Source organism: Onychomys torridus, chromosome 2 (assembly GCF_903995425.1).
Source record: "Onychomys torridus chromosome 2, mOncTor1.1, whole genome shotgun sequence".
Classification (NCBI taxonomy): Eukaryota; Metazoa; Chordata; class Mammalia; order Rodentia; family Cricetidae; genus Onychomys; species Onychomys torridus.
Window position 1 is genome coordinate 62,921,200 of NC_050444.1, and position 27,554 is coordinate 62,948,753.

Sequence of the window (27,554 nt, forward strand, 5' to 3'; positions counted from 1 at the left end):
AAAGAACATAAAGTTGAGTGGGTAGGAAATGCGGGAGGATCTGGGAAGAGTTGGGGGAGAGAATATAATCAGAATATATTGTATAAACAGTTTTTTAAATTAAAAAAAGCCACATCTAGTGGCACACGCCTTTAATTCCAGGCCTCTCAAAGCAGAGGCAGGTGGATCTCTGTGAATTCAAGGCCAACTTTGCTTATATAATGAGTTCCAGGACAGCCAGAGCTACATAATAAAGAGAATACCCTGTCTCAAAGTAAATACTCAATAAATAAATAAATAAATAAATAAATAAATAAATAAATAAATGATGTAACTCAGCACAGTGGCACATCCCTTTCATCCTAGCACTAGGGAGGCAGAGCCGGTGGATCTCTGTGAGTTTGAAGCCAACCTGGTTTACAGAGTGAGTTCCAGGAAAGGCACAAAGCTACACAGAGAAACCCTTTCTCAAAAAACCAAAAGAAGAAAGAAAGAAAGAAAGGAAGGAAGGAAGGAAGGAAGGAAGGAAGGAAAGGAAGGAAATAAATGGTAATGAAAGAAGTGTTCATGTGGGCGGGGAGCGGACTCTGTTAGTAGAGCACTTGCTGCACAAACAGGAGGACCTTTGATCACTAGCATCCATGTAAAAAGCAAGGTGTGTTAGCGCACCTGCAATCTCAGAGCTGAGCAAGAGATGGAGAAGCCTAGGGCTTGCCTGGTAGTCAGCCTATGTGAATCAGTGAGTCCAGGTTTAGCGAGAGACTGCCTCCAAATAAACAAACAAATAAAAGCAGGGCAGAGAGTGATGAGAAATACACAGGACATCCACCCCTAATCTCCAGGTGCAAGTGTACACACAGGTGCAAGAACACTAACACACACACTTCACACGCATACATAAACACACATAGTATACAAACGAAGCAGTAATCTAAAATGTCTAATCCTCTCCCAGGACATCAAGATTCTTAGAGTAACTGAGGAACTAGGGATAGGTCGGATGGAGTGCTTGCCTAGCATTACAAAGTAATTCTAGCACTACATAAAGCTGTGTGTAGGAGTGTAGTGCAGCCTGTCAAGCTAACACCACTCTGGAGGTAGAGGCAGGAGAATCAGGCATTTAAGGTCATCTTGACTACATAGTTTGAGGTCAGCATGGGATACATGAGATCCTGTCTAAAAAGCAGGGAGGGCCGGGGGGAACATGGGGTAACTGAAGCATTTTCAAGATTTGTAGCATGATGGTCAGTGTTAACTGTCAGCAGGATCTAGAATTGCCTTGGAGAAGGGCTCCTGGGCCTACCTGTGTGTGATTCTCTCTCTTTTCTAAAATTTATTTATTTATTATGTATACAGAAGAGGGCACCAGATCTCATTACAGATGGTTGTGAGCCATCATGTGGTTGCTGGGAATTGAACTCGGGACCTCTGGAAGAGCATTCGGTGCTCTTAACTTCTGAGCCATCTCTCCAGCCCCCTGTGTGTGATTCTCTTGATTATGTTGTTTGTTTTTTTGTTTTAGCTGAGGGATCAAGCCCAGGGCTTTGTACTTGCTAGGCAAGCACTCTACCACTGAGCTAAATCCCCAACCCTTGATTATGTTAATTGATGTGGAAAGTGTTAGAATTCCTACCCACTCCCCCAGCTACTTCACTGAGCCTATGCTGTGCAGTAGCCAGGCCAGATGCTTAGTCATCCTAGGGCTTTACTTCCTATGCTATCCATTCTCTGTGTGATCACATAATCTATGCACATGCATGGCGTAGCTATGTAAGCCCATATGCACATGTGTGTGTTGGGGGGACCTATAAAAGCGGGTTCCACCTATTCCTTCCCTTTCTTCCTGCACGGTCATCCCATAGGCCTGTGCACACCCCCTCTCTATTCCCTTAATAAACTCTTATAGTGGGTTTTGTTGTGCCTCATGGCTTTTCTCCCATGGTAAACAGCCACTTAATAAATAACAGAAAGACCCACTGTACTCGTGAATGGGACCATTCTCTGGGCAGGAGAGCCTGCACTGTATAAAAACAAAATGAAGAAAACCTGAGCACTTGCTTGCATTCATCCCTCATTGTTCCTAGTAGTGGGTATGAGGTGACCAGCTGTCTAAAGCTTGATTCCCCACCATGATGGACTGTGCTTTGAACTAAGAGCCAAAATAAACCCTTTCTCTCTGAAGTGGTTTTGTTGTCTGTTTGTGTATATCTCTGGCTGTCCTGGAACTTGTTCTATAGACCAGGCTGTCCTTGAACTCACGGAGATCCACCTGCCTCTGACTTCTGAGTGCTGGGATTAAGGGAGTTCACCACCATCTACTGGCCTGAAGTTGCTTTTGTCAGAGTATTTTATCACATTAGGAAAAGAAACTAAGACCCGGGGCTACCTTAGTCAATGCAATACCAACTACCAGCTTTTACAATGTCTTTGTTCAAATCACCAGACTACCGCTTACTAAGGATAACCCAGACATTGCCCTAACTGACGTCATTTTTGTATCTTTGACATTGCCCACCGACTGTATTCCTTTCTTATACAACCTCAGGACTTTTGGATGCACCTTAAAAAGGCAAACTTCCAGTCACTGGAGGCCTCTCACTGCTGTGGACACAGCTGTCCCAGCCACCACGCCTTCTGTGACACGATATACTAGAATGTTGTAGAATATTTTAAGGTGTGTTACTTTTTTTTATGTCACATTTGTTTAACTCTGTGAAGCTGTGGTACTGTGCCTGTCTAAAACACCTGATGGTCTAGTAAAGCACTGAACAGCCAATGGTGAGGCAGGAGAAAGGATAGGCAGGGCTGGGGCAGAGAGAATTAATAGAAAGAGAAATCTGAGAGAAGAGAGAAGGAGGAACCAGAGAGGAAGGAAGAGAACTTTCAGGGGTCAGCCACCCAGCTACCCAGCTACTTAGCTACACAGCCAGACATGGAGCAAGAAACAAAGAAAGAATGGAGAAGGATAAAAGGAATAGAGGCCAAAGGTAGATGGGATCATTTAAAGTTAAGAAAAGCTGGAAAGAAACAAGCCAAGCTAAGGCCGTTCATTTACAATTAAGGATAAACATCCGTGTGTGATTTATTTGGGAGCTAGGTGGTGGGGCCCCCTGAAAAAGCAAAGACAATCAACAACACTAGAACCTTTGAAACCATGAGCAGAAATAAACTTCTCTTCCCTTCAGTTGTTTCTGCCAGGGATTTTGTCCCGGTGATAAGAAAAATAATGAACTTGAGCCAAGTATGCCCTGAAGTATACCTGCCATTTTTCCTTGTTAAACATCACCTTAAACTAAGCATGTTCAAGAATGCTCCCACCCCCAAAATGCTTCCCTATATGAGTATGCACAGAATCTGCCAGTAAAATCTTCATCTTTCCTTTGGGGACAGAATTACTTTAGAAATAATCCCCGAGCACTCCTTGCCTGCTTCAGGTAGTATTTTTTTCTATTGCCTTATTTCTTGGCCATGCCATCTTTGTGCTCACAGTGATTCGAACATACTGGGCTTGGTAAGAGCTGAGCTGAGCCTCTAGTCTAGGACCATAATCCCAGTAATAAGTCAATGCTTATAAACATTTTAAGGTTGATTATGCCAATTGTTCTCCAGAAAGATAGTATCAGGTTTGACTCCTTATTTAAGGATTTTTATTAATTTAGTTTTACATATATGAGTATTTTGCCTGTATATATGGATATGCATCATATGTATGCCTGGTGCTTAAGGAGGCCAGAGATGGTGTCAGATCCCCTGGAACTGGAGTTACAGAGGGTTGTGAGTAGCTACCATGTGTGTTCTGGGAACCAAACCTAGGTTCTCTGAGAGCAGTAAGTACTCTTTACTACTAAGCCACTTTCCCAGGCCTTGTCTGTTTTTTGTTTTTCGAGATAGAGTCTTGAGATCATTCTCTACTGTATACAAAATTCAAGGCCAGCCCAGGCTACGAGAAACAGTGTCTCAAAAGAGAGAAATAAAGGGAGGGCAATAAAACATGTAATATCAGCAACTTTTTGCATATTGAGGTAGCACACCTATAATCCCAGCTATTGGTAGGCTCAGGGAAGCTCCAACATGGTTTCCTTCTGCATCTGTGAATTTTCATTTGTCTCCAGCTCAGACTAATCCACATGCCAAAGTGGTATAGTTATGACCATAATATTATGATCAGATCATAAGTAGCAGGACCTGACTGTAGCTAACGTGATTCTTTGGAGGATATAGAAGTGTTCAAAGTCTTGATAGAACAGCTGAATCCCAGGCCTTAGAAAACAACAAAAGGTTGATGTGATGGTGACTGTCTATAATCCCAGTACTAGGAAAGAGGAGGCAAGAAGACCAGGAATTCAAGGTCATTCTCTGCCATTTAGTGAGTTTGAAACCAGTCTAGGCTACTAGGGACCTATGTCAAAAGAATGAGGGAAGAGTCATGCAGGCATGCCTTTAGTCCCAGAACTTGGGAGGCAGAGGAAGGGCAGATCTCAGTGAGTTGAGGTCAACCTGGTCTATAGAACGAGTTCCAGCCAGGGCTACACAGAGAAACCCTTGTCTCAAAAAATTAAAAATAAATAAACAAACAAATAAATAAATAATTGTTACTTATTTGTGTGTGGTGGGGAGGTGTGGTCAGAGGTGTTATAGAATATTATCTTAAGGTGTGTTACTTTTGCTAATGTTGCATTTGTTTAACTCTGTGAAGCTGCGTTACTGTGCCTGTCTAAAACACCTGATGGTCTAATAAAGAACTGAACAGCCAATAGCAAGGCAGGAGAAAAGATAGGAGGGGCTGGCAGGCAGAGAGGACAAATAGAAGGAGAAATCTGGGAGGAAAAGAAGAAGAAGAAGAAGAAGAAGAAGAAGAAGAAGAAGAAGAAGAAGAAGAAGAAGAAGAAGCAGAAGCAGCAGCAGCAGCAGCAGCAGCAGCAGCAGCCAGAGAAGGAGGAGGATTCCAGAGGCCAGCCACCCAGCTACATAGCAAACCATGGAGTAAGAGTAAGATTTGCAAAAATAAGAGAATGGGAAAAGCCCAGAGGCAAAAGGTAGATAGCATAATTTAAGAAAAGCTGGCAAGAAATAAGCCAAGCTAAGGCTGGGCATTGATAATTAAGAATAAGCATCCGTGTGTGATTTATTTGGGAGCTGGTTGTTAGACCCTCCAAAAAGAGCCAAAAAACAACAACAACACAGAGGGTACCAGGTCACCTGGAGCTGGAAATACAGGCAATTTCGAGCTGCCTGTTGTGGGTGCTGGGAATCGAGGTTGGGTCCTCTGCAAGAATAGTATGTGCTCTGAACCACTGGGCCATTTCTCCAGCCCCGAGCCCTCTCACATCAATCATTAATCCAGAAAGCGTCCCATAGGCTTGCCTACAGGCCAGTCTGATGAAGGTATTTTCTCAACTGAAGTTTCTTCTTCCCAGATGACTCGAGTTTGTGTCATGTTGATCAGACAACAATAAAAACTATCCAATACTGCAGTCAAGACTAAGGACTTGAATGCAGTCCCAGCTACTCCTGAAAGCTGTTCTCTGACCTCTACATGGGTGCAGCAGCTATTTTCTTCTGCCCCGACACAGGCAGAACTCAGCATCATAGATGATTCAGTTGACCAGAGGCCTTTATAAAGTCTTAGGCAACAAAAAGGACACCTCCTGTCTTGGTCAGTGTTCTATTGCTGCGAAGAGACACCATGACCACGGCAGCTCTTATAAAGGAAAACATTCAATTGGAGCTGGCTTACAGTTCAGCGGTTTAGTCCATCATTGTCATGGTGGGAAGCATGGTGGCATGCAGGCAGACATGGTGCTGGAGAGGTAGCTGAGTTCTACGTTTGCATTTGCAGGCAGCAGGGACAGAGTGAGACACAGGCCTGGTTTGAGCTCCTGAGACCTCAAAGCCCAGCCCCCTACCTCCTGTGACACATTTTCTCCAACAAGGCCACACCTCCTCATAGTGCCTCTTCCTATGAGTGCTGAGGACCATTTTCTTTCAAACCACCCCACCTCCTTGGGTCTAATTTGTTTTATGAATTTGGGCATGCCCTCAGTGAACTGGCTTAATCATGGTCCCTGAATCTGTTTCTGTTCATGCTCTTTTGGTGCTTTCTCAATTCACCTTCTGTCTCTGTTTAGTTTCTTTTTGCTGGAGTAAGAAACTAGGATAAAGGATTAATTATCAGTTCTGTTATAAAATGCAAAGGAGTGATGGGAGAGAAGGTGGGTAAATCACATCAGTTCTCTCTTATTACCCTTAATGTATTTATTTATTTAGCAATGGGGTTTCAATGTAGTCCTTGCTGTTCTGGAACTCACTTTGTAGACCAGGCTGGCCTCAAACTCACAGAGATCCACCTGCCTCTGCCTCCCAAGTGCTGGGATTAAAGGCATGTGTCACCTCATACAACATCTTCTTGTTCTGGTGTGTGCTTGGGTTTTCATGTGAGATACAAACAACATGGCAAGCAGAGTGATAGTGGCACATGCCTTTATTCCCAGCACTTGGGAGACAGAGGTAGGCGGATCTCTGTGAGTTCAAGGCCAGCCTGGTCTACAAGTTCCAGAACAGTCAGGGCTACACACAGAAACCCTTTCTTGGGGAGAAAAAAAATGCAGGCATGCACCACCACCACCCAGCTTAAATATAATTTTTTGTGAAGCCTTAACACTTTTTTAAAAACCGTAACAGCAGTATCTGGTTTGAGCCTTTCAAAAATCCCTATTCAAAGGGGAGACTTGAGCCTCAGAGGTCAGGCAGAGGTCAGAAACAAAAGACCAGTGAATAAATGACAGAGACAGGACCAAATCGTTGTCCAGCCCAATTATTTTTCCTAAACACTGGTTTAGGGACACAGTGCACTGTCTGTCATGGTGGGGTCAATACATCACAAAGCAAGACATTGTCCTAGGCACAGGCCATTATGTTAAGCCTTATGCCCCTCTGGATCTTCATAATACCTCTTTGTCCGTGGCCATGCCCAAGGGATTTGTCTGACACTGGATACTTCAGAACAGCTGAGTTTATGGGGCACACCTGTTTGCTAGCACTTTGGAGGAAAGAAGAAGAGGTCTAGGCTAGCCTGGGCTAAATAGACCACACCCTCAAGAAAATCCCCCCCCCAAAATAAATTCCCCATTAACATTTATCAATAAGAGTGTCTCAGAACTAGGGTTGGGGATTTAGCTCAGTGGTAGAGCGTTTGCCTAGCAAGCGCAAGGCTCTGGTTTCGATCCTCAGCTCAAAAAAAAAAAAAAAAGAGTGTCTCAGAACTAATTAGAGACAATTCCCTCATTCCACAATGTTCGTTCTAGGAATCAAACTCAGACTGTCAATCTTGATGGCTTTACCTGTTAAGGCATCTCTTGGGCACCATTATTACTCCTAACTAACTTGATTGAATCAGAATCAAGCAGTAATCTTGAGCCATCTCTCCAGCCCACCTCCCCATTTATTTTAAGACAGGGTCCTCAGCTGGGCAGTGGTGTCACACACTTTAATCCCAGCACTTAAGAGGCAGAGGCAGGCAGATCTCTGAGTTCCAGGCTAGCCTGGTCTACAGAGCGAGTTCCAGAACAGGCAGGGTTGTTACACAGAGAAACTCTGTGTTCAAAAACCAAACCCCAGACCAACAAAACAACAACAAAAAAGGTCTCTATATATAGCCCACGGTGGCCTTGTACTCACTATATAATCCAGGTTGGCCTAAAGCTCACAAAGTTTCTGCCTTAGCCTCCAAAGTAATGGTTTATCAACCATGCCTAATTTTGTAAAACTTTTTGTTTGTTTTTTGTTTTTTTTTGAGGTAGGGTCTCTCTACACAGTCCTTGCTGGCCTGGAACTCACTATGCAGACCAAGCTGGCCTGGAACTCAGAGATCTGCCTGTCTCTGTCTCTTGAGTGCTGGAACTAAAGGTGTGTGTCACCATGCCCAGTTTAAAAAACAAAACTATTTTTCGGTTTTTCAAGACAGGGTTTCTCTGTGTAGCCTCCAACTCAGAGATCTGTCTATCTTTGCCTCCTGAGTTCTGGGATTAAAGGCATGAGTCACCACACTTGACTATTTTTTGTTTGTTTGGTTGGTTGGTTTTGTTTCTCTGTGTAGCCCTGGCTGTCGTGGAATTTGCTCTGTAGACCAGGCTGGCCTTGAACTCACAGAGATCCACCTGTCTTTGCCTTCCAGATGCTGGGATTTTCAGTTAAAGTAATCAGAAAGAACCCATAAGAGAAAATGTCTATTTTATCATGGTTGTAAACACCTGTAATTCCAGCACTTGGGAAGCTGAGGCAGGAGGATTACAGAATTCCAGGCCAGTCAGAGCTACACAGCAAGTATCTGTCTCAAGTTTGCTAAAGTTGCACACACAGAAAGAGAAAGATTTTGTGTGTGTGTGTGTGTGTGTGTGTGTGTGTGTGTGTGTGTGTGTGTAGAGAAGCCCTTTTATAGAGAATGGGAGCTTAAGGAGGAGACAAAAATGAAACTCAGACAATTATGACATGACAATAGGGTACTATAGTACTTCTGAGAAAGAATGTTAGATGCAATACCTTGCCCAAGCAAAACAACCCTGGCGATTCAAATCATGTGCTTTCTTTCTCTCTCCTCTTTCCCTTTCTTTCAAAGCTCCTTCCTTCCCCTCACAGTACGGCTGTATGAAGATCAAATTGCTGTGGATTTACTTTCTCTAATTACATGGAAGACCATCTGTACTCTGCTTTGATGCACAAGGCCCTGCTCTGTGCAGGGAACCACATGTTGCTCTACCTCCCAGGCCTGCCTTTCTTCATCCTTTGCTCTTCCCACCTGACTATGGCTTCACTCTGTCAGAGAGAGTGGGATGGGGAGATGAAGCTCTAGACAGAAATCCTCTCCACCTGCTGTGGCGTGCCTGGTACTCTGGGGCCTGGCAATCATCAGAGGACCTTTTACCATCAGCCATCCTTGGCTAACAACCAATAGCCAAGAGTGGAAAGCTACCACGGTTGACGAGTGAGGTGTCCCCCCCCCCCCCAGGAGGTGCTTGCACTTTTATCTCCTCTCCTCAGACCTGACTTGAGTTCAAGGCTGAGTCATTAGGGTGGGCATGGGAATATTTTTGTTATGTGTAAGTACAAATTAGGACAGAACTCTGGTAGGCTTATCATGTGCTGATCCAATTAAAATGCATTCTCTAGAATGAAAAATCATGAGGAAAACTGAGTTTTCAGTTTTATTATCTAGAAGGTAATAGGCTAGAGGCTGTTCAGAAGGATAAAAATGTTGACTTAAATTACCAAATATTTTATTTATTTATTTTTTGTCCTTGAGCAGATATTTCCTTTCAGTTTCCTCTACTTTTTCCTACCTTCTCAAGAATATGAGGAAGAAAGAAACAGGACTAGAGAGGTGGGCAAGAGACTAGGAAGAGGGCTATCTGATGCCTGGTCTTTCTTATCAATTTCCGTCCATCTATATTACTCTTCATTCCAGCCAGACGTTTCTTTTCCGTTTTTTTTTTTTTTTCAAGACAGGGTTTCTCTGTGTAACAATCCTGGAACTCACTCTGTAGCCCAGGCTGGCCTCGAACTCACAGAGATCCACCTGGCTCTGCCTCCTGAGTGGTGGGATTAAAGGCTTGAGCCACCACTGCCTGGCCCAGCCAGCCATTTCAATGGCTCCCTCCTCCCTCTCCCTCTCCTCCCTCTATCTCTCCTCCCCCTCCCTCTCTCCCTCCTCCCCCCCCCTCCCCCTCCTCCTCTCCAGAGATATAGAGTTCCCTATGCATAGGAATAAGGGACACATCTTAGTCTAAAGCTCACAGCTGACTGGGGTGCAAAGTTCAGTAGGTGAGTCTTGAACTTTGATCCTCATGCATGCTGCTGGGCAAGCTCTCTACCACTGAGCTAGCTTGGCTCCCAGACTGCTTTTGCTCTTCTGTTTAACACAGCACTCAGCTCTGTGCCTTTCACAGAGAAATCAGAGGTAGAGGGACTTCCAGAGACAGGTGAACCTAACACTTTAATTTATAGGCAACAGACATTGAAACTATCCTTCGTCTGAGATGACTGTCCTTTCGCCCCAGTAACAAAGGGATATTCCAGATGAACACAGTGGGGTGTCATTGATGGGGTTTTAAAGTTAGGGTTCACTCGGGTTAGAAAAGCAAGGATGGCCAGGTGTGGTGGCACACACCTGTAATCCCAGGCAGGTGGAAGTGGGAAGGTCGGAAGTGCAAGGCCATTCTTACCTGTGAATCCAATTCAAGGTCGGTCTGGCTACAGGGAAAATGATACCAAGCAACAACTTCACTCTCTAAACCTGCTTCTGTTGTTGAAATTATGGATAATAATATTGTCTACTTCATGAAGTCATTAAGAAAATTGCTCGGGCTGGTGAAATGGTTCAGTGGACAAGAGCACTTGCAGCCAACTCTGACCTGAATCCAAGCCCTGGTAACAGGAGAGAAGTGATTTCCACAAGCTGTCCTCTGACCATGTCCACACACATCTAAGAAATAGAGAATGTGTAAAAAATGTAATGTAAACATTAAAATATAACATGTAACATTTATCTAAGCATGGACTCGTGTATTTGATTATATAGTATTTTTGTGCTATGTATACATATGTACAAATAAATATATTTATAAAAATTAGATGATTGCACTCGGGAGGCAGAGGCAGGTGAATCACTGTGAGTTTGAGGCCAGCCTGGTCTACAGAATGAGTTCCAGGACAGACAGAGATACACAGAGAAACCCTGTCTCAGAAAAAAATAAACAAAAGACAAAGAAATTAGATGATGAATAAGTAGATATATGGTAGATTCATAGATGATTGATAGGTAGGTAGGTTGGTAGATAGATAGATAGATGATTGATAGGTAGGTAGGTAGATAGATAGATGATTGATAGGTAGGTAGGTAGATCGATAGATAGATGATTGATAGGTAGGTAGGTAGGTAGATAGATAGATAGACAGATAGATAGATAGATAGATAGATAGATAGATGCATTTATTGTCCAGAGACTGAGGTGGAAGTTCCCCTAAACCCAGGAGTTCCAGACTTACCTGGAAAACATAGCAAGATTGCTTTAAATTTTATTTGTTTGTTTTTTCGAGACAGGGTTTCTCTGTTTAGCTTTGTGCCTTTCCTGAAAATTGCTTTGGAGACCAGGCTGGCCTCGAACTCACAGAGATCTGACTGCCTCTGCTTCCCAAGTGCTGGGATTACAGGTGTGCACCACTACCGCCCGGCTCAGAATAAATTTTTTTTGAACACAGTAAGTTTTGGTTTTGGTTTTGAAATAGTGTGTAGCCCAACCTTGCCTTGAGCTTCTGATCATCAACCTCTGCTTCTTGAGTGCTGAGATGCCAGACATTTACCACCAACTCTGTTTCAGTTTGTTTTTAGTATAACAGACAGGTTTTCTCGTCTTTCTTTTCTTTTTCTTTCTTTCTTTCTTTCTTTCTTTTTTTTTTTTTTTTTGTCTTCTCAAGACAAAGTTTCTCTGTGTAGCTTTGGAGCCTTTCCTGGAACTCACTCTGTAACTCAAGCTGGCCTCGAACTAAGGGAGATCCACCTACCTCTGCTTCCTGAGTGCTGGGATTAAAGGTGTACACCACTACCACCCAGCCTAGCAACAAATATTCTCAAGCACTGAGCCATCTCTCCAGCCCCAGAACTTTTTATTTTTTATCTATGCCCTTTGTTATATCCTTTCTAACAATGTGTGTGTGTGTGTGTGTGTGTGTGTGTGTGTGTGTGTGTGTGTGTGATATTCATATACAACACTGAGTTGTCATTCCTTAGCAGCATCGTGTCCAGATTTGAGGTTGATATTTGAGGTTTAAAGTAGAGTTGGGGGTAGAGTTGTGTGGTAGGGCTGAACAGTGTTATAGGACTGAGTCCTTGATCTCTGAGACTGGATTCTGACTGTATGTGGATAACTGAATTGCTTATAGGACAACCTGTTAGTATTCCTGGAGAGTTAATGAGTGGGGAAGAGATACACATACATCTGGTCAAAGAAATGTTCTGTGACATGTTATGTGCAGAAAAAGACAATTTGGACTAGTAGGCCAAAAGCTGTAAGTTCAATCCCTAGTAGTGCAACAATATACAAACAAATTTGTTTTTCCTAACATACGTGATGTTAGTGTGGGTTTTGAAAGCAGAGGGTTTACTTTTTTTTTTAATGTATTATTTTGGAGGTATGAGTGTTTTCCCTGGATGCCTATGCACTGTGTGTGTGCAATGTCTGAGGAGGGCAGAAATGGGTGATGGACCCCAGGAACTGAAGTTACAGACATTTGTTGGTGCTGGAAATTGAACCTAGATCCTTCAGAAGAGCAGCCGATGTGGCTCTTAACTGCTGACCCACTGCAGTCCTCAGAGGTTTTTGGTTTGTTTCCTTTTTCTTCCTCCTCTTGCTGTCTATGCTGCCCAGGGGCCAGGAGCTTTTCTCAGGGGTAATAATACCTATTATGGCGGGGAGGGAGTGTTGTGAGGAGCAGATAACAAAACCCGTGTGTTATCTCAAACATATGCTAGGTTATTATGAAAGTGATATTTGTTTTTTTGTGTAGGGTTTCACTACATTTTTTAAATTTTTACATTATCTTTATAGTATGTGTATGAGTGTTTTGCCTGCATGTGTGTAGGTATACCATTTACATGCTTGGTGTCCATGGAGGTCAAAAGTGGGTGGGAGACAGTTGTGAGCTGCCATGTGGGTGCTAAGAACCAAACCTGGCTACTTTGGAAGAGCAGCCAGAGCTTTTAACCGCTCAGCCTCTGCTGCAGCCCTCCTCAAATGTATCTTGGAAATCACTATCTATGTGGCTCAGGCTTGTTTTGAACTCATTATCTATGTATCCCAGACCGGCCTCACGCTCACTAGTACATTCCAGGCATGTGTTAGCACATCCAGCTCCCTTTCAGATACTGTAATTATGGAAATGTCAGTCAAGATGCTCTGTCAAAACAAACAAACAAAAGATGCCCAACTGCCCTGGCTGTGTGTTCTAAGCCAAGTTAGGCCAGCCACACACTTGATTTCTGTAATCTGAATCCTTTTCAGAGTAAAGTACTGATAGCAAATGGTTGGAATTGATTCCAAGTGTCAGCCCAAAGAGTTCATGGTTTATTTATTTTAAAATATTTTACTTTTGTTTTTTTTTTTTAAAGATTTATTTATTATGTATACAGAAGAGGGCGCCAGATCTCATTACAGATGGTTGTGAGCCACCATGTGGTTGCTGGGAATTGAACTCAGGACCTCTGGAAGAGCAGAGCAGTTGGTGCTCTTAACCTGTGAGCCATCCCTCCAGCCCCTACTTTTGGTTTTTGAGGCAGGGTCTTAACTCTGTAGCTCTGCCTGGCCTGGAACTCATTGTATAGACCAGGCTGGCCTTGAACTCACAGAGGTCTGCCCTGCCTCTGCCTCCCGAGTGCTGGGATTAAGTGCCACCAGCACCTGGCTATTTCTTATTTTATTTTGCAGTTCTGGGGATGGAACCTATGTCCTCATCCTCAGATGTGCTAGGCAAGTGTTATACAACTGAGCTGCACTTGAGTCCAGCCCTTTTTAAAAATTGGTCATTATTGTATATGTATGAGCACAAGCCTGCAACAACCTACATGTGAAGTTCAGAGGACAGCTTTCAAAGTCAGCTTTCCTTCCACCATGTGATCCGGGAGACAAACTCAGGTCCTCATGTTTGCCTGGCAAGCACTTTTACCCACTGGACGGAAGAGGTGTGCATAAGCACACACCATCTTTTTTTCCTTCCTTCTTTCCCATCAGGGTATCTTGTGGCTTAGGTTGGCTTCAAACTTGCTTTGTAGTTGAAGATGGATGACCTTGAATTCCTGATCCCCCTGCCTCCATCTCCAGAGTGCTGAGATTACAGGCATGTCGCCACTGTGCTGAGTTTATGAAGTGCTAACGATTGAACCAAGGGTTTTGTGAACATTCTACCAACTGGGCTATATCCCTAGCCCTGCCTTTGTGTGTGTGTGTGTGTGTGTGTGTGTGTGTGTGTGTGTGTGTGTGTGTGTCTGTCTGTGAGTGTATGCGGTGTGTATGGGTGCCCATGGAGGCTAGAAGAGGCTGCTGGATCACTCTGAGCTAGATTTACAGGCAGTTGTGAACTGTGTGACTGGTTGACATTGGTTTGGTAATCTGAACTTGGTCCTCTGGAAGAGCAGCAAGTACCCTTAATTGCTAAGCCATCTCTTCAACCCCTGCTTCTTGTTTTTGAGAGAGTGTCCCATGTAGCCCAAGCTGGCTTCAAACTTGCTGTGTAGCCATATAGCCTAACATAATCTTGAATTTCTGATCTTAGTGCCTCTACCTCTCAAGTGCTGGGATTACAGGATTACAGGTTTTACTGTACTAGCTAGGTTTATGACAACTTGACACAAGCCAGAGTCATCTGGGAAGAGAGAACTTCAAATGCTCCCACCAGATTGATCTGTGGTCAAGCCTGTGGTGAATTTCCTTGATTGATGCCTGATGTGGGAGGGCCCAGCTCACTGTGGGCAGTGCCAGTCCTGAGCTGGGGGTCCTAGATACGATGAGAAAGCAGGCTAAGGGCCAGGAGAGATGGCTCAGTGGTTAAGAACACTGGCTGTAAAGGTGTGTTGCTGTTTCACCTTGTCTGCCTAAGTAAAAAGCTGAACAGCCAATAGCTAGGCAGAGGAAAGATAGGTGGGGCTGGCAGGCAGAGAGAATTAAGAGGAGAGAGGATAGGAAGAAGAGAGCCGGGGGAAAGAGAAGGACATGCCCAGGGCAAGAAGCTAGGCTGCTGCCAGCCAACCAAGGAGACAAGCAGGAAAGTAAGATATATAGAAAGAAAGAAAGAAAGGTAAAAAGCCCTGATGTTGTGGGTTGTCTTTCTGTACTCTGAATATGTGTTGCCCCCATTGGTTAATAAATAAAGCTGCTTTGGCCTATGACAAGGCAGAATAGAGCCAGGTGGGAAATCCAAGCAGAGATATAGGAAGTAGAGGGTGGAGTTGAGGAGATACCAGTGAGTCACCCAAGAAGCAAGATGTGAAAGTACAGGTAAGCCACAGCCACGTGGTGATACATAAATTAATAGAAATGGGTTAATTTAAGATGTAAGAATTAGCTAGTAATAAGTCTGAGCAATAGGCTAAACAGTTTGCAATTAATATTAAGCCTCTGACTGGTTGTTCAGGAATAGGCAGGTGGGAAAGATTTGTCAGTTCACACTCCAAGCAAAACATAAAGAAAAACAGGTTAAATGGTAAGAGCTGGCAAGAAATGAGCCTAAGATAAGGCCAAGCATTCTTAACTAACAATAAGTCTCCATGTCATGATTTGGGAGCTGGTTGGTGACCCAAAAGAAAAAGTTTGCTTCAGTGTCTGCTCCCAGATTTTATGTTGAAGCCCTGGACCTAATACATCAGACTATGGTTGATTATATTCTATAGAAGACACAGCTTTTAGAGAGATGATTAAATTGCACTGAGGTTGTTGGATGGGCATCATGGATGTGAGTGTACAAGGAACAGGCTATGAGGTGATACAGTGGGAAGGTGGAAAGTAAGGAGGGGGCCATAGAAGAAACCACACCCACCACTAAGGAGGGGCCAGAAAAGAAACCCCATCTACCAACATCTTGACCTAGGAATCTTGACTTTCAGAACTGAGAAAATTTTGTTCTGTTTCTTTTTGGTTGTTCGTTTTCTTTTTTCTTTTTTGAGACAGTGTTTCTCTGTGTAGCTTTGTGCCTTTCCTGGAACTTGCTCTGTTCCTTGAACTCACAGAGTTCTGCCTGCCTCTGACTCCTCAGTGCTAGGATTAAAGGCATGTGTCACCACTGCCCAGCTGTTCTGTCTCTTTTAACTTACTTTTTTTTCCTTTTATTTTTTTGAGACAGAGTCTCTCTATATGTCTGAAACTCATTATGTAGATCAGGCTGGTCTTGAACTCAGAGAGATCTGCCTGCCTCTGCCTCCCCAATGCTGGGATTAAATTGTGTGTGCTACCATGTCCAGCTGACCCTATCTTAAACAAAATAACAGGGCTGCACAGATGGCTCAGGGGTTAAGCGCACTGACTGCTCTACCAGAGGTCCTGAGTTTAATTCCCAGCCACCACATGCTGGCTCACAACCACCTATAATAGTATCTGATGCCCTCTTCTGGCCTGCAGGTATTGATGCAGAGCACTCGTACATAAAATATAAACAAAAAAAAAACATAAAATAAAGGCTGACAAGATGGCTAAAGGCACTTAGTGCCAAGCTTGACCACCTGCATTTGGTTCCCAGGTGGAAGGAGGGACCAGACTCCTCCAAGTTGTTCTCAGTGAGTCTCAATCAAACCTTGGAACAAATGACTTCAGTGCCTATTTAACATATCAAAGTGAAACTGGCCATCAGGTTCTTCCAGCATCCCTCAGCCCCTACCTGTGACAGGGTCCTTTGACTTGCATATCCCACCCCTACCCTAACTCTCCAGCCCCGGGCTGGGCTGCCCTTCCCTATATAATCCAACCATTTTGGTTGCCTGCCCCTTTTGTACCTTTGCCCTCTTGGCTACTGCACCTGGTTCCCCTCTTTCCCCTCTCCCTTCCCCTCCCTTCTCTCCTTACATGGCTCAGGGACTTTCCCAGATGTCTCTGACTCTGTCTATGCTCTCCCTTTTATCTACAATAAACTTTCTCCTCTACCATACTGGGAGCAGTCATGTCCTTTCTTTTTCTTTTTTTTTGTGGGGGGCAGTTGAGACAGGGTTTCTCTGTGTAGTTTTGGTGCCTGTCCTGGATCTCGCTCTATAGTTCCAGGCTGGCCTTGAACTCACAGAGATCTGCCTGGCTCTGCCTCCCGAGTGCATTAAAGGCGTGCGCCACCACCACCCGGCTTGTCTTTTCTTTTTTATCTTTATTTTTATTTTCATTTAGCTTTCACATTTGCTCTCTCTCTCTCTTTCTCTCTCTCTCCTCTCTCTCTCTCTCTCCCCCCCTCTCTCTCCTCTCTCTCTCTCTCTCTCTCTCTCTCTCTCTCTCTTCTCTCTCTCACCAACATCAACTCTGACTCTATACCTAAGAGTCCTTGAATTGCCTAGGTGGAATGCCCTTTCTCTTTTGTTTGGCTACTCAAACAAAAAACAGGTAGCCGACCTGTTTGAGGAATGCCTGAGGTTTTCACTGCTATAGACATTTGTCATGGTGTTACAGGATCTCTCTTTCTGGAGTCTTGGCCTCTCTTTTAGTCATTTGAGTTCCAGGTCAGAAACTGGGCAACAAATCATGACTCAGCATCTCATTTATCTCTTCTTTTGAGAGTGTAGGTTGAATAGTTTCTTTTTGAGACCTGTAGGGACATTGGGTTCCAGCCTTTAGAGCTCATTATGGTAATTGCAAGGGCACTGCTTCTACCTCTTTGAAGTCCCACTGTTATATTGTGCACGCATGGGAAACCCCCAGCTGGCCAGTCCAGGGTATCCCACTAGTGCAGGGAACCATAGTGGCATGTTGAGCAGATGCTGCAGTGGGCTGGTGGGCGACTCACTCCATGTGGGCATGGCAGTGGACGGTGGACATTCACAACCCAGACACTATATCCACATGGAAATGGTTTATTGTAATAGAGAGATGAAGAGACAATAGGAAAGAAGAGAGAGAGAGAGAGAGAGAGAGAGAGAGAGAGAATGGGGTGGACTTTTTCTTTAAGAAGAAGCTTCTAGCTGGGCGGTGGTGGTGCACGCCTTTAATCCCAGCACTTGGGAGGCAGAGGCAGGCAGATCTTTGTGAATTCGAGACCATCCTTGTTTCCAAAGCGAGTTCCAGGAAAGGCGCAAAGCTACACAGAGAAACCCTGTTTCGAAAAAAACCAGGTCCAGTTGTTTCTATCTCTTCCTGCTGCCTGTGGATCCAGATGTAGAGCTCTCAGCTCCTTCTCCAGCACCTTGTCTGCCCGCACACCACCATGCTTCCTACAATGATGATAATGGTCTAAACCTCTGAAGTGTAAGCCAGCCCCAGTTAAATGATTTCCTGTATAAAAGTTGCCGTGGTCACGGTGTCTCTTCACAGCAATAAAACCCCAACTAAGACAGAGGGAGAGGGAGGAATGATAAGACTATAATGCCAATTCCAAACTTTGAGCTCATACCACAGTAAAGGGAACTTTGCTGTCCTAGCATAGGATACACTTGCCTATGTATTTGCACTATCTTTGGGCAAGTTGTGCATTTTACTATCTTTGGGCAAAGAAGCCTTTTAGATCTAATAACATCATTTTGGAAAGCAGAAGGAAACATCTGGCATTCAACTCTGATAGTAGCAAAGCTGTAAACACCATCTGTCAATTTTCCTTTCCAAAGGAACCTTTCTACCTTTCTGAGTTTTTTCTGTGTCTGTTCCTTGTCATAGATAGTGGACATCAGAAACAAATGAAATCGTTGAGGTCTCCTGATGTTCTGGGCTCGGAGAGGGGGCTTTCAGGGATTCCTGTTGCCCAAGACTTCCACCTGCCCCCCACCCCCAATGGATGTCAGGCTCCTCATCTCCAAAGAAGGCATCCATGTTCAGGTGTGTGCATTGTGCTTTGCATCAACGTGCTTGAGGATGAGTAAGAGGTCTGAAGTCTAGTGGTTCCACTGTAGTCTAGTGGCTGGCCTTCTAGAAATCACTGAGATTATTTCTTCTTATTGTTATTATGTTTTCACATATTACCTTTCACTGATATGTATTTTTTTCCAGATAGAGTTTCTCTGTGTAGCAGCCCTAGTTGTCTTGGAACTCATTCTGTAGATCAGGCTGGCCTCAAACTCATAGAGACCTGCCTGCCTCTGCTTCTGGAATACTGGAGTCAAAGGCGTGTGCCACCACCTGGCTCTTTCTCTTTTTTTGAGATTGGGTCTCAGATGATAACTTTTTTTTGGGGTGGTGGTGGTGGGGGGGGCAGGTTCGAGACAGGGTTTCTCTGTGAAACAGCCCTGGTTGTCCTGGAACTTACTTTGTAGACCAGGCTGGCCTCAAACTCACAGAGATCTGCCTGCTCTGCCTCCTGAGGGCTGGGATTAAAGGGGTCTTACGGGGTTGGGGATTTAGCTTAGTGGTAGAGCACTTGCCTAGCAAGCGCAAGGCCCTGGGTTCAATCCTCAACTCCAAAAAAAGGGGGAGGTCTCACATGATAACTTAGGCATCAAAACCACTATGTGGCTCAGGTTGGCTTTAAGCTACTGGCAAACCTCCTGTCTTAGCTTCCTGCAGGCTAAGATAACAATCATGCCAACAGAGCACACTTCCTTCGATTTATGCTTTGTGTATCGGGCATTTTAGCGGTATGAAATATCATGATTAGACAATGTCTCTTTTTTTCTTAGTACAGAGCCAGGACCTTGTTGAACATGATGCACAAACCTGAGGATCACCAGATCCCACATAAAAACCACGAAAGTCAGGAAGCTATGACATCTACCTGTAATTCTCAGCACTCACTTAGAAAGCAGAGACAAGTGCATCTCTTGGGCAGGCTGGCTCACTAGACTAGCCAGAATCAGTGAGTACTAGATTCAATGAGAGGTCTTGCCTAAATATGTGAAATGGAAAACTTAATATATAAAGTGGAAATTTACCTGCTAAATACACAAATAATTGACAGGTTGTGTTCCACTTTGACCTTCCTCTCTGGAACATTGCACCCTGAGTTAGAGCTTCCTCAGCCTCCAAAGTTCAAATATCATCTTGTCTTTTATTTAAGTTCTGGAGATAAAATGAGGCTGGAAAAGCAGACATGATAGTGTACATATGCTTTATGTACCTGGAGGTGTAATTCTTGATCAAAGCACTTGATGACAGCTAAGGATGCTCCAGGCTCTGGTTTGACCACTAAGCGCCAGTCACACCATGATCACCCTGAGTTTGACTAGAGTTAATTCTTTATGATCTCAGTTCTCCATTGATCATGAAATTTTAGAAAAAAAAAAAAAGCACTCAATACAAGTATGAATTCCTCACATGCCTATTTCCAGCAGATATCTAATACACAGAAAGCAGTGAAGGTTTGGGATAGTATTTATGGTTTGAATGTACTGGATGTTAAAACTGAAGAGACATTTAGAATTACTGTTTAGACAATTTATTTATAAACGTGGGTCCCGGATACATCGGGCCCTGTCTAAAACAACACCCCCCCCCAAAAAAAATGCAGAAAGTGAGACCTGCCAAAGGTGACACTGGTCCCGGAGTCTTAGAGGTTTTCTCATTTCCAAAAAGGATTCACGGCTAAGCCTTTTTTGGGTGTGCCCTCGCGGTTCAAGTCTCTAGGGTTCTCGCTTTGGCCGCGTCTCTAACTCTGAGTCTTGCCCTCTCGGTGACCCCTCCTTCCTCCGTTCCCTTTGGGTCAGCAGGGTTGTCCTTGCAGAATTAAAGCTCCAGGTGTCAGGAATCCTTCAGCTCTCCGAGAGGGATTTAGTTACGTCACTGTCGGCTCCTCCCATTGGTCCGGGCGGGTGGGGCGCAGCGCCATGATGTCAGACGCCTAAAGGGGCGGAGCGGCGGCGGGAAGGAGGAGGGAAGTAGGCCTTCAACATGGCGGCCGTGGTACTGGCGGTGGCTTCGGTGACGGTCTGGCCCGGGGCGGATAGAGTTGGAAGAGGAGGTGTTCGCTCTCCCTAGGGGCAGCGCGAGCCAGGCAGGGACTGAGCCCGGGAGGCCGGGCGGAGCCAGCACCTTTCAGCTTTCTGGACGGCAGCGGCATTCAGGTGAGGGGGCCTGTCTCTGGAGGAGGGGGGAGAGGGGCGGAGTTGGGGGAAGGGGCCGGGACCGGGCGACAGTGGAGGAGGGAAGCTGGGGACCCGGTGCCCGGGGGTCCCGCGGGATGGAAGGAGAAAGAGCCGGTCGGCGACCGACGTCTTGGGGCGGATTCTGGGCGAAGGGTCAGAGTGACGGGACCAGAGTTGAAGGGGCGGAGGGCAGATGGCAGACGGGATGCGGGCAAATGAGTTCGGATTAGGGGACTAAGTCTCTCCCAGGAGACCGACTCAGTAGACCTCTCTGGCGCTTAAGTGGAAGCTCAGGGGGAGCCAGAGCAGGTCGAGGAGAGGAACCCGGGTTTAGTAAAGAAGGCAGAGTGCTGGGGAGTTGAGAGCGAGCTTGAAATGTGAGGATTTAGTTATTTGGGCGGTGAGATGAGGGAGAAAAAGAGATTAGAACCGGGTGAATGCTTTTGGGGGATGTCTCTGGCATTGTCTGCTCCTCTCTAGCTATATCTTCTCCAGATTTTCCTTTTTTTTTTTTTTTTGTTTTCTGGGTGGAAATTACCTGGGCTACCCACCTGGGTCTCAACCCCAAGTCTTTCATTTGAAGCCAAGCATTTGCTCTTTACCAGAGATCCCTGACCTTTGTGTTGTTGCTTCATGTAATTGTTTTGTGACTTGAAACTTAGAAATATGATTGCTTAAAATTTTTTTGTGTTGAACTAGAGTAAGATTTTGATACTTTATAGACATCATAGAGTGTTGTAAACCAAAATTAGTCGTGTATTGTATTTCTAATTTTCACTGTTAGTGCTTTATCTGTTTCCTCAGTTCTAATTGTTAGTATTTGGGAGTTTGAATAAATATGGTGGATGCTTCTCTGTTGAATTTTTCAGATTTGACGGTGAAACAAGGCATTTCGTTTTCATTGATAAATAGCTCTTAGGGGTTCAATAGATGGCTGAGCAATTAAGAGCACTTATTCTTTTTTTTTTTTTTTTTTTCCCTAGAGCTGAGGACCAAACCCAGGGCCTTGTGCTTGCTAGGCAAGCGCTCTACCACTGAGCTAAATCCCCAACCCCCCTTTTTTGGTTTTTCTAGACAGGGTTTCTCTATGTATTAGCCCTGGCTGTCCTGGAACTAACTTTGTGGACTAGGCTCATAGAGATCCACTGCCTCCTAAGGGTTAGGATTACGTGCCACCACCACTCAGATGAGTTTTTACTTTTTAAACTTTTCTTTTTAGTATTTAAAACTCTTTACTTCATCGTGGGTTTTTTTTTTTTTTTTTTTCTTCCTTTTTTTCCCTGAGACAGGGTTTCTCTGTGAAACAGTCCTCACTGGCCTGGAAGTCACGGTCACAGGGCTCAACCTGCCTTGAGTGTGGGAATTAAAGGTGTGCAGCACTACTGTCTGGTTGGAGCTCATGACATTTTATAGACTGTTTTTGTTTTCCTTTCCTTTTATTTTTATTTTAGCTATTTTTTATATGTGTATGGGTGCCTGTATGTATGTCTGTGCATAGAAGAGGGTGTCTCGGAACTGGAGTTTCACAGTTATAAGCTGCTGTGTGGGTGCTGGAACTTGAACTTGGGTCCTTGGAAGAGCTAGTTCTTTCTCTCCAGCACCCCCTTTCCCATTTCTTTTTTGTTTGAGACTGTCTCAGTATGTAACCCCGGCTGACCTGGAGCCAGGTAAACCCGACTGACCTCAGACTCCGATCTTCTTGCCTCTGCCGAAGAGAGTTAGAGGATTAAAGGCATTTACCACCACACTTGGCTGGTTTTACTTTTCGTTTTGATTTTGAGAAAAACAGTATCTTAATAAGATACATTAGATAGGCGTCATCAGTGGTAATCAGTGCACATTTCTTTGGCAAGTGTCACTTTGTGTGGCTTTAGCCTATTTTTAATTTTTAAAATTAAATGTCTTGTGTGTGTAGGTCAGAACCATCTTGTGGAGTTGGTTCTTTCCTTCCTAAATGTGGGTTCCAGGGATCAAACTCAGGTTGTCAGGCTTGGGTTCCTTTTTTATCCTTTTGACTATGGTATTTAAAATCTGTCAGAAGTGGTCCCATGTGCCTGATATCTCAGCACTTCTGAGGCTGAAGCAGGAGAATTGTAAGACCCACTTGGACTACATAGTACCTCTGCTACTGCCCCCAAAAGCTTAGGATATCTGAAATTTAATTAATGATATAAGTTCTTTTGAATATTTTCAGCATTATAAATATATCATTATTTCTGAGTATAGATACTGATATATTTTTTCTGTTATATTGTTGAATTATTAAGATTTATTTATTTATTTATGAGACAGGGTTTCTCTGTGTAGCCCTGGCTGTCCTGGAACTTGCTCTGTAGACCAGGCTGGCCTCAAACTCACAGATCTGCCTACCTCTGCCTCCTAAGTGCTGGGATCAAAGGCATGTACCACTAGGAAGTATTAAAAATTGTGATTAAGATTAAGTGGATCCTGGGGAGGAGGCCCAGAATGTGAACTGCTTGCCTTTCGAGTTTGGATCCATATATTAAAAGGCTGGGCTGGTGGTGGTGCACACCTTTTAATCTCAGTACTCAGGATCTGAGTTCGAGGCCAGCCTGGTCTACAGAGCAAGTTCCAGGACAGCCTGGGCTGTCATACAGAGAAACTGTCTTGAAAAACAAAACAGAATAAAACAAAATGACCAAACAAAAAAGCTGGGTATTGCAGTGGTCTGCCTTTATAGTTTTAGGTCTGGGGAGGTGGAGACAGGATGATATCTGGGGCTCACTGGGTCAAATAATGCAGCCAAATCTTTGAGCTCCCGGTTACATGAGAGACGCTGTCTTAAGTGTAGTTCCCTTTAAGTGCAAACTTTTTTTCTTCAGTAAACAGGAAAAAAAACCCACTTATCATTAATAAGGTGACTTTTTTTAGATAGCATTTCTTTAATTTTTTTATTCTCCCTGGGTTTTTGAGACAGGGTTTCTCTGTGTAGCTCTGGCTGTCCTGAAACTTACTCTAGAGACTAAAGACCAGGCTAGACTTGAACACATAGAGATCCGTCTGCCTTTGCCTCCCGAGTGCTAGGATTAAAGGCATATGCCACCACCTCCTCCAGCTCTTTAATTAAAAAAATATATATTATTAAATTTGGTTTTTTGAGACAGAGTTTCTCTGTGTAGCTCTGGTTGTCCTGGAACTCAGAGATCTGCTTGCCTCTCCTCCCAAATACTGTGAATAAAGGTGTGCGCCACCGCTGCCCAGCTTTAACTCTCTTTTCCGTTTATTTGTTTACTCATTTAGTATGAACTGGGCATGTCTGTGGAGGTCAGGACAGCTTGCAGGGGTTTGCACCTTCCTTTAACGATGTGGTCTTGGGGAATTGTGCTTGGCTTGGCAGCCAGTGCCTTCACCAGCAAGTGCTATTGGTAGCACAGATGATGGTCTTTTTTCCCCCTAATTTTAATTTTAATTTTTTAATTAAATATATGTGGGTGTGAGAGAGTGTGGATATGTACACATGAATGCAGTACCTGTAGAAGCCGGAGGTGTTGGATCTCTTAGAGCTGGAATCTGACAGTTTTTCTTTTTAAAGATTTATTTTGATTTTATATTTATGGGTGTTTTGCCTGTGCACCATGGTGTGCTTGGTGCCTATAAAAGGCCGAAGAGGGCATCAGGTCTTCTGGAGCAGACAGTTGCTAGCCTCCATATGAGTGCTGGGAACTGGGCCTGGGTTCCTGTAAAAGCAGCCAGTGTTTCAGCTGCCACTAGTTCAGGGCCCTGGTAGTCTTAGGAAATGTGTTTTTCTATTTCTCTGTCAAATGCTTTGTTTTCTTTTCTTTTCTTTTTTTTTTTTTTTTTTTTGAGGCAAGGTTTCTCTTTGTAGCCCTGTCCTGGAATTTGCTCTGTAGACCAGGCTGGGATTAGAGGCATTGGCCACCACCACCTGGCCAGATTACAGTTTTAAATGGTGAATCTGAATCTGAATTCACATTGGTTCAGTGTGACTGCTAATTCTGAATGTGAGTCCATTTTGCCCCTCTTAGGTATTCACAGGGATGTTTCACGTCCTATAAAGTTTAAGTACTAGTTTAAAGTCATGCCATGTAAAACTATTTGTTCACATTGAAATAGAGTAATGAGTGAAAATAGTTGTTTAGAATTTTAGTCATTTTTTTAAAGTTTTATTTATTTATTATGTATACAGCATGTATGACTGCAGACCAGAAGAGGGTACCAGATCTCATTACAGGTGGTTGTGAGCCACCATGTGGTTGCTGGGAATTGAACTCAGGACCTCTGGAAGAGCAGTCAGTGCTCTTAACCTCTGAGCCATCTCTCCAGCCCAGAATTTTAGTCATTTATGTCATCAGTATGCTATACTTGAGGAGGAGGAAATCAGTACTTGAATATTTATTATTACACATACAAACATACCTCAAAACAAAATAGGATACATTGGATAAAGACTGAAATTTTTCTTGTTTGTATTGCTTTGTTAAAATATACCTAAGGACCAGAATTTGTATTTGGAAGTAATTTGCACATATTCTTGTAATTGTATTGGTTATTCTCAGTTTCTGTGTAACCCAGGTTGGCCTGGACTTCCTCTGTAGACCAGGCTGTCCTCACACCTTCAGCTCTTTTCCTGCCTCACCTTCCGGGATTGAAGGCTGTGGCACCAGGCTTTGCGCATTATCAGTTTTTTGATGCTTACTAAACACTTCCAGGATTTGAGTCACTACACTGGCTCATGGTAAAATCTTGTGATGACTGAGTCAAGAGGCTGCCAGTGTGTGTTGTGGTTGCTTCATTTTCCTCTTCAGCACTTGATATTGTGAAACTTTAACTTTTTTTCTAATCTGGGGGGTTTAAATGGTCTCTGTTATGTGATTTTTAAGTTGGTACTTCCTAAAGTTGAGCTTGTTTTCATGTTTTGTTGGCAACTTGTGGTTCTGGGAGATTTGTATTTTTTTTATTTTTTGGCATTAGTTTGGATTGTTTCTCATCTTGGTTGAGAAAGATTTCTTTATTTATTCTGGTTAACTTTTGAGACAGGGTCTTGATATAGCCTAGGCTGGCCTTGAACTCCTGATCCTTCTGCCTCCACTTTCCAGGTACTGGGATTATAGTTGTAAACCACCACATACATTCAGCTTAATTATTTATTTATTTTTTATGTTTTATAAAATCTTTATTGAGAAATAATTCACATAGTATACAATTTGCCTGTTGGCACAATTTCATAGACTTTAGTCCAGCATCCTCATAGACCCATGATACCATCTGCCAGGAGCCATCATCCCCAGTGGTGGATGGGTCCTGCAGAGGGTATAAGGAGTTGGTGGAGAAGGAAGTGAGCCAGGCCATGGTGGTCAAGAGAATCTTGCAGCCTGACTGACTAGCAGCCAGAGTGTTTCTTTATTTATACAGAATTTAGTTAGCAAGGATACATTCATGATGTTCCAAAACATAGATCATATCATTTTTGTTTTTGGACATGTGTTTCACTTCCTTTTGCTCATCTTTTAGTCATCATTAATAAACTATGACAGAACAGAGTTATCATTTCCAGTCATTTTCCCTCAAGTTTTTACATCATTAATAAACAGTTATCATTCTTACTCATTAACCCCATAACCCAATTTTTGAGAATCTAGAGGCATATGACAGCTTGTACTCAGGCTGGTTGTTTTGGTTGCTTCAAGGACACTAGACCAAAACAAAATCTTCAACCACCCTGGGCATTTTGCTGTGTCTCAAGCAATGTATTATTAACTCTTAGTGGTCAGAGTGCCCAGGAAAAATCCTCAGGCTAAAGCTGATGTAGTTATTATTCAAATTCTGCCACAATACAATCAATGTTCACATTTATATCCTTATAGAATTTGTCTATATGTCTAATCCTGGCATTCTGTTGTTCCTTGGTCATATGACATTGTAGTGGCTGTACATGAGCTAACTTCTAAGAAAGGGAGGTCCTAACACCTCATACTGTTATCATCTTTCTATGCTTTGCTCATCAATATGTGTTTGTGTAGGGCAGTTGTATGCTACATAACTGTCCAAGTGTACAGTGGGAAGACCCTTGTAATCTCAACTGTGGACAATTCCTCTAGCCCACTCAATGTTGTTGACCTTCTAAATTTACTTTGTTTTGAATATCTTGTTCCAGTGTAAGTACAGGAACAGATGTTTCAAGAATGTGTCATAGCCTCATGAAGAGACCTCCAAGGCATAAGGAAGACCTTCAAGTAGATAAGGATATCTCCCTCAAAGTGGAATGGGGGGGGATAGTATGTTCAGGACTTTCCTGGGTAAGCTTAGAAGTAGCATTCCTGGGAGTAGGCATAAATGATTCATAAGGAATTTTCCATTGTTCCATCATCCCTAAATTGTACAAATATTAAAAGTGCCCCAAGTGTGTAACAGGTAGAGATGAAAACCAAAGGTGACATGGCAGCCATCATGTGACTCAGCTCTGCTGGATCTTTGTCAAGCAGCTGTGCTGGCTTTATGACTTCTGCCATTCCATTCAGATGTGGCTGTGCCAACTATCACCACTTTCTATTTTAGAACATTGCTATCTTCAATTCACACACACATGTAATGTGTGGTGATTACATTCCATCTTATGTTTTCAAATGAACATAATATTTGCAATTGTAACCATTTTTTAAGTTCACAATTAAGTGGCATGAATTACATTCAAGATATTAATTACACTCAAGATATTCATTAATTACACTCATGATATTAATTACATTTGTGGTATTCATTGATTACATTTGCAGTATTCATTCAATAATGATTTATAAATAAAGATTTATGATATGATTTATTACATTCATGATATTATGTTACAGAGTTTCTGTTT

The 27,554-nt window shown here is 43.5% G+C and overlaps 1 protein-coding gene across 3 annotated transcripts in view; it reads left to right on the forward strand.

Annotated features, from left to right (window-relative positions):
* The first annotated feature begins 20,459 nt into the window (after positions 1 to 20,459).
* Positions 20,460 to 27,554, forward strand: part of Ubap1 (ubiquitin associated protein 1) — a 56,643-nt gene continuing 49,548 nt past the window's right edge. For 2 of the 3 annotated variants that reach the window (XM_036179197.1, XM_036179199.1), the window contains exon 1: positions 20,460 to 20,695. The gene's annotated coding sequence lies outside the window, so the exon portion shown is untranslated. The remainder of the gene's footprint in view (positions 20,696 to 27,554) is intronic. The other variant, XM_036179198.1, reaches the window with a different exon arrangement.